Source organism: Sinocyclocheilus anshuiensis, unplaced genomic scaffold, assembly GCF_001515605.1.
Source record: "Sinocyclocheilus anshuiensis isolate Anshui unplaced genomic scaffold, SAMN03320099.WGS_v1.1 scaffold48, whole genome shotgun sequence".
NCBI classification, from domain to species: Eukaryota; Metazoa; Chordata; class Actinopteri; order Cypriniformes; family Cyprinidae; genus Sinocyclocheilus; species Sinocyclocheilus anshuiensis.
In genome coordinates, this window is record NW_015554124.1 from 1,384,293 (window position 1) to 1,392,505 (window position 8,213).

Below are 8,213 nucleotides of genomic sequence, written 5' to 3' on the forward strand. Positions count from 1 at the left end.
ACACACACACACACACACACACACAACCTGCATTCCCCATCAAACACTGAGATTCAGCCAAGTAGAACTATTAGAAACTCATGCTAACTTATTCTACAATCCAGAGGCAGTTCTTAAAGAAACACACACTCTAAATTAGCCTGGGATTTATACTTATACAATGTTGCAGGTGAAGGAGATGAATGTTGTGTTTGCTCAGGTTTTAATTGTGTCTCATTGCAAGTGGCGCTAGAGAGCATCAATCAGCACTAATTGTGTGTGTGTGGCTTCACACTTGACTGATTTGAAAGTTATAATAAGCTGATGACTAAACCTAAATCAATATCCCTCTATCGACCACACACACACACACACGCACGCACGCAGAGAGCTGTGCGTGAGGTATTTATAATATATCTGAAGGTTGAGTTCACTCTGTGAATCATAATTAAGCTCCAGAGAAAAGCTCGACACAAACTGATGACAAAGAGTGAGAGTCAGCCGTCAGATATATTATACATGCCTGACTCTGAGCTGTGTGTGTGTGTGTGTGTCGTCTCTCTCTGAACTTACCCAAAGCTTGAGATGCAAAATCTGCCATCGCACTCTGTAAGCGATCCGGCCGTAACGCCTGAACCACCAAAACCTGAGAAAGAGACTGAAATAGAGTCAGTGCTCTGTGAGCATTCTGATTGGTGCAGACAGTTGATTGACAGCTCACCTGCTGAAAGAGGGAGATCTTCTTCTCTGTTCGCAGCAGGAACTGCGTGAGAACGTGAACCACAGGTCTGAGTCGTTCAGACAGAGAGACTGATATAGCACTGGAAATGTGCTCTAGAGAGACACAGAAATAATAAACATACTAGAGAAAGACAGAAAAAGCAATGCTAATAGTCATTTACATTTATGCCTTTGGCAGATGCTTTTATCCAAAGTGACTTGCACTGCATTCAAGGTACATATTTTATCAGTTCTTGCATTCTCATGGTGTTGTTAGTGCCATGCTCTATTGTTTGAGCAGTAGGAAAGCCCTGGCTTAACTAGATGATATAGTCAAATGTCTGGCTCAGTTTGATTAGCTAGGGCCCTATGAAATACATTTTATATTTATTCTAAATTCTGGTGTTTTTTTCTGCTTTATGTTTTTTCTGGATTCCGTCTTTTTGTTTACATTTTTCTGGATTTCATTGTAATGGTTAAATTACATTTTCATAAAAAATAAATTCAAAAATAGTTTTTTTTTTTTTATTTAAAGTAAAATACGTTTTGTAATATTACTTTAATATTATTAAATTATATTATTTTCTAGATTTTAAGGGTTAAATTAAATTTAGTAATCAAAAAGCATTTCTTATTAATTAAATCATGAAACTTATACAATTTAACGACAATATATTAAAAGTTTATCTAGGACTCTTTGAGTTTTTGTTTATTTTATTTTATTTTATTTTTTACATTTCCAGAAAGTCTATGTTGTCTTTTTCTTGATTTATGATTATAATAATAATATTATAATACAAAAAAATATATATGATCAAAAATGGTGATAATCAAATTAAGGCATATAACAATTTAAACAATTTACATTAAAAACTGTATTAATCTTTTAAAATGTAACCAAATTGAAATGTAACTATCCCTTTTTTCTTTTGGTAAACAATTCTGCACAACAGAGGTTTACTGATAAAATTAAAACACAATAAAATATAATTTAAAGAATTAAATCTAAAAAATATTAAAATATATTAAATATAAGACATTAAAAAATAAAGTTTTGATTATTATTAATATTATTACTAATATTATTATTATTACTACTACTTTAAGAAGTACATGCTTCTGCACAATAGTAATATATTTCTGTCACAATTTCTTCAAGTTAATCTCAACTTCTGTTCTGACAGGTTGTCGGGAAGACCTGAGTTTCTGTGTGTATATGATATGACAATAGTTTTTATCAAATGAAAAGGTGAAATGCTGGTGAAGTGACTCTCAGAGCAGCTCTGGATTTATTCATCAAATTTTATTCTGTCATTTTTTTGTAAAGGCCCTAATTACCTTGAGCAGAGCCACGGCCATCAGCCTCTGCTGATCAATCCAAGATGGAAATGGGACTTCTGGGAGTCCTGAAGAAAGACAGAGAGAGACTTTCTACAACTGAAGAGAAGAGATGCGTGTTATTTAAATTGAGAAATGCATAAAGACATTCATACCGCCTCGCGAACCATGTCTCCAACGATCAGGCCAGTGAACACGTCCCATTCCTGCATGAGACACAAACAAACACGAGTGATTTGGTTTCATTGTGCTTTACTGGCAGGACTAATAACAGCACATTTGTCTTGTCAGAGCCGCTGGGGTAGCTGTAGACGACCCGAAATAGAAACGTCATCATTCATTCAGGATCGGTTATGAGAGTTTAGTGCTCAAACACACACTTACGTTCTCCTGGAAGAGTTCTGGGTTCATTCCCTTCACAAAGTGCAGCGCAAACATCAACTGATCCGCCTGTAAACGCACACACAGATTCGTCATTTTAGATGAGAACAGCGCTAGCAACACAAAGATCATGGGTTCGATTCCCAGGGAATGCATGAACTGAGAAAACGTGTAGCTTGAATGCAATGCAGATCACTTTGGATACAAGCATCTGCCAAATGCATAAATTAATGAATATGAGACAGTGCCAGTGCTAGAGGCTCGCTCATGATTTGCACTAAAGAAGAGCAGGTTCCGTGCTGGAAAAATTGGTCTCCTTAACACGTAAAACAACAGCTCAATCTGGCTAGACCGACACAAAACAAAACTAGATCACTGTCGCTAGAATCAATGAAGCTCTCTCAGTGGACTAGACAAACACTCATTTATGTTGTGCTGCATCGACTCAAACTTCAAATAAGCTGATTTACAAAAATCGTATGAATTAATTGACCGCCGTGCATTTTATTCATTCCATATTCACATCAATTATATTTTCAAATAAAGTCTGTTATAGCAGAACCAGCTCTTGGTGGCATAAATACATTGAATTAAATTTGGACTTTTTTTTTTACTTTGGACTGTACAATATGACTAGACTAATCACATTTACCATTTCTCTGCAAAAATTTCACAGGCAAAAGAAAGCAGGATTGTTTGTGACAAAATATGATGAATGACACAGGGATAATGAATAATGACGAAATTAACATCCAAAGCTATTCTGTCAGCTAGCAAACGAAGCAGCTCTAAAAACCTTCCAAACAGACACTTTTTAATGGATAATTTTATAATAAGTAGTGTTATACAAAACTGGTCAAACAGTGTTATTTTAGTAATACCTATGTAGTGTTATAGTGTTTATTCATATTTTTAATTCGCTTTTATTTTTATTTTTCATTTTAATATTAGTTTTCTGTGCATTTGTCATTTTCATTATTTTTTAAATTATATTACTATATTTTATTTTAAATTTATTAAAATTCATTAATTTTATATAATTGTATTTAAGTTTTTAAATATTTTGGTTTTTATTATTTTTTAAATAATTTTATTTTTTAATTTTTTAAATAATTTATTAATTAAAATTAAAAACATTTAATAAAATGTAACAAAACAAAACAAAATAAAATTAGCTGTTTCCTCAAGTTGTGTGAACAAATCACTTGCTCAGAGCATTTGCTCTGGTCATTACGAAAACCTGTCATCAAAATGATGGCTGATGCTGTATGGTTCTAAGTGGGTGGAGTCATTGCTATGGGAACATAACGAGGGCTCTGATTGGTTCTGGGGTTTTTATGTGGGCGGGGTCATCTCTATCGGAATATAATGAGGGATTCAGTGTGTGTTACCTTGAAAAGTGAGCGGCAGATATACTCATGCACCATGTTCTTCAGACGGCTCTCCAGCGTGGAAATCCTCACATCGGTGCTCTCACTTTCCTGCATCATACAAACAGTTAGCTTCACTAATTCATTATTTTGTCAGTGTGTGTCCTCGTCACCTGTTCGGTCTGCAGCGCTCTGTGAAAGAGTCGCAGGAAAGAGGCCAGACTGAATCTGTACATGTTATAAATCTTAGACAGATCCGTGATCATGAAGTACATCTCGCTGGCCGTCTTGGCTAGCGGCAGGTATGCGTCTCTTTCCTACAGACACACGGAGAGACTGATGTTACACTGGTGCCACCTGCTGTTTCATTCATTCCTGGTATCTTGTTCATAATCGTACTCTTTCCCAGCATCACCTGGTCGAGTGACGTCTGCAGGTGGTGCGATTGGATCAGAGCGCTGCTGGCTTTGGTCTGGTTCAGAGACTCAATCAGCTCCTTATTCTCCAGGATACTCCCTTGAGCGGTTGCTAACGTCTTTACACACACACAAAACACACAGTTTGTTGCGTTTATGAAGAAAAACAATCAGTAAAAGGGCATGCTGGGATCGGTGCTTCAGTACCTCCAGCAGTGACTCCTCCAGCTGAGCGAGCTGAATCTTCTTCTCCTCTTTCTGTTGCAGGAGCTTGGTTTTTTCGCTCTCCAGCTCTGGTTTCTCTTGCTGGATGGTCAACACTAGCAGCTAAACACACACATATGCGATAATGATGAGCTTTATGGAGTCAGAGCAGTGTGGCTGTGATAAGTGTGTGTGTGTGTCATCTCTTCTGTACGTCTGCAATGCAGCAGTCTGTACACAGACTTTAATTTCCGTCTCTCTCTTTCTCTCCTCATCCAAGTGCTGAAAAGCTCTTGGTTTATCTGCCTCGCACCGGTCCCTGATAGACTCAGCCATATCTGCTCCACACACACACACACACACACACACACACACACACAGCAGCATATGGAGGAGGCTTCAGAAATGCCTGCAGGTCTTATTTCATACACACAGCTGAGACAGGAGGATAAACACACTACAGGCGCAGTGTGTGTGTGTGTGTGTGTGTGTGTTTCCTAAAGGAGCATCTAACTCCGCGTTCTAACCATGACTGACACACCATGTTTCAAGCGTCGATTAATTTTTCAGTTCTCACTGAAAGTTAAATCATAGTGAAATGACAAAATCACAGCCAATCAGAACAAAAACTACCATTTAAAAGTTTGGGGTCAGTATGATATGTTTGAAGAAATTAATAGTTTTATTCAGAAAGGATGCATTAAATTAATCTAAAGTAACAGTATATTTATATTTATAATAAATAAATGCTGTTCTTTTGAACTTTCTATTCATCAAAGAATCCTGAAAAAGAAAATGTATCAGATTGCACAAAAATATTCCGCAGCACAACTGTTTTCAACATTGATAATAATCAGAAATGTTTCTTGTGCAGCAAATCAGCATATTAGAATGATTTGTGAAGGATCATGTGACACTGAAGACTGGAAAAATTCAGCTTTGATCACAGGAATAAATTACACTTTATATTCACATAGACAACATAGACAACTATTTTTACTGTATTTTTGGACCAGGCTGTCAGTTTTAGTTCCTATGTAAATCTGGCATTTTTTGCCTTCAGAAACTTTCTGAAGTGACTGAAGTTCTATCATTGGGTATGTAAATAAGCAACCTAATAATCCGTTAGTAATGATAGAAAAGCATTTATATAAACACCTCAATCGATCTGACAGAGCTCAAACCAAATGAAGGGGTGGTGGAGATACTAAATAATCTGTTAAACAGCAAAATATGAGTCATGTAAACAAATCTGACTGCTTTCTCAATCGGATTCAATGCATGTGCTGAAATTCTGCAAATGCAAGTGAATATTGGCATTAAACTGCAAACTTTAGGCTACATATAAATAGTACTTTCAGTATCAGAAAATCGATACAAGAAAACAGTATGTCCAGATGTACTAGTCAACATTTGAAGTGGATCAAAACCTTTCATCACAGTTGTCCTAAAACCAAAATGCGTACTTGTCTTAGGACAACTTTGATGAACTTTTTTGATCCACTTCAAATGTTGACTACTGTAGATGAAATGTATAAACATTTGAGCATTTCATTACTGATGTTAATATCAATAATTTACATCTGCATCTCAAATCAAAACAACTGATTCACTGTCAAATGTGTATTTCGATTCTGACTATTATTTTTTATTTTTATTATTTAATGCACATTTAGTGTACTCACCCAGCAGCGGGTACAGCACGGGTTCAACGCCGTCCATCTCCTGAATGATCAAAGTTTTACCGAAGCGCACCGTCACGAAGTTAGCATCCTGAGACAGAGAACCAGCTGCAGTCAAATAAACATGTACATGTGTGATTTTGGGGTTTTGACATAAAAATAGACTAATTACGCAGAAAACTAGAGTAAAGTTTTATTCTAAATAAAAAATATATATTTTTTGTGGGGTTGGGTTTTTACCATGAAACACAAACTGTGTTAATATGTAAAAAATCTAATCTGCTATTGTTTGTAATAGCGAATGAAATAAGGGCATAGGGTTTTTTTTTAGGACATTTAATTGTTTGATCAAAATTATTGCTAGGGACAATTCAGTAGTGGCTGATGTTGGTAGGATCATGTCATAGCATCTCTACTAAATTCTACACCCTTGAAAATCATAACAAGCGATGTCCGACTTTGCAAACTATAGTTCTCTTCTTAAATATGAAGAGGTCAAACAACAGATTAATGAGTTTCTACAAATTTCACAAAAAAGCTTATTACGTAATTATAATATAAGTCAGACATTGACGTGAGTTGCTGTTTTTGTCTCTTCTGAAGAAGATTTATTCACTTGTTTTGTACCCACACAGAGATATTTAGGTCAGATTTTTAATGTTCATCTCATTTTTATGTTTTCTTTGGATTGTTTGACTACTCAAAAGAGAACATAGGAAAATATTACTTAATTCATTTGTGTTTGCTGCCAGCTAAATTTCACATACATAAAAATCTGGCTCTAAACCTCTCTTTTCTTTATTTGAAGTTGATCTAGATAAGTACGTGGAAACTATCCGAAGTTCTGTTAAAATGCATCTCTATATTCAAAAACATGGTTACTATAGTTAAACCATGGTAACCACAAATTACCCATGGTTTTGCTACACTAACCATAGTTTAACCAAGGTACTTGTAGTAAAACTGTGGTTACTACACTTTTAATATTGTATAATAAAACCATGGTTAATTTTCTTAAGGGATTTGTATTTGTGTACTCTTTCTTTTTTCTTTGTATTGTTTTTATAACTGTACAGCCATAATGGTTTGATGTTTTGTACTGTTTAATAAAAAAAAAAAGAAATCGGAAAAAAAGATTTGCGATTTGCGATACGCGCAATCTAAGTCCCAATCTGAATCAAATGATTCGCAAACCCACACCTAAGTCCCGATCTAAATCGAATGATTTGCGAAGCGCTCAGAAGTTCCAATCTGAATCAAATGATTCACGAACCCGCACCAAAGTCCCGATCTGAATCAAATGATTTGCCATACGCAAAATTCGCAAATTCAATTCGCGAAATGATTTGCAAACCTGCTCTGAAATTCCGATCTAAATCAAAAGATTCATGAACCCGCTCCGAAGTTCCGATCTAAAACAAATGATTCACGATAAGCGAAGTTCTGATGTAAATCAAATGATTCATGAATCCGCTCCGAAGGTCCGATCTAAAACAAATGATTCACGATAAGCGAAGTTCTGATGTAAATCAAATGATTCATGAATCCGCTCCGAAGGTCCGATCTAAATCAAATGATTCGCGAACCCACTCCAAGTCCTGATCTGAATCAAATGATGAAACGATACGCGACCCGATTGGAGCACTTCGAAACAGTGAATCATTTTGTGTCACAATGGTTCGACTGATTCGGAGTTTCGAAAATCTCTGTTTCGCTCATCACTATGTGCTTTTTAATATCATTACAAGCAATGCTGAAATTTGAAAATGAATGGCTCTTTTGATCTGGGTTTTGCTTGTGAATCGCTTGAACTGAATAATCGAAGTCACGAGTGTGATTTTACCTGTTAGTTTATGACCTCCAGACGATGTGCTTTCAGATGAGTTCACAACTAGAGGTCTGCGTGGGACTGTTTTTTTAGTCCCGCTCCCGCAAGGTTATATTCTGCTCCCGCTATATATTCACTCTTTGTTCACCCGCTGTCCGCTTAGAATAATTTTCTTCCCGACCGTTCCCGCTAAATTTAGATCTAGTTTCCAGAATCTCACATTTAAATTTCCGCTACTGAAAGAAAGAGAGATGGGCTAACAAATAAAAGTGTAGTCTGCACAAAATTGTATTTA

At 35.9% G+C, this 8,213-nt stretch overlaps 1 pseudogene; it reads right to left on the reverse strand.

The window, feature by feature from the left end:
• LOC107670069 (cytoplasmic dynein 2 heavy chain 1-like) overlaps window positions 1-8,213 on the reverse strand; it is a 34,127-nt pseudogene that overhangs the window by 19,776 nt on the left and 6,138 nt on the right.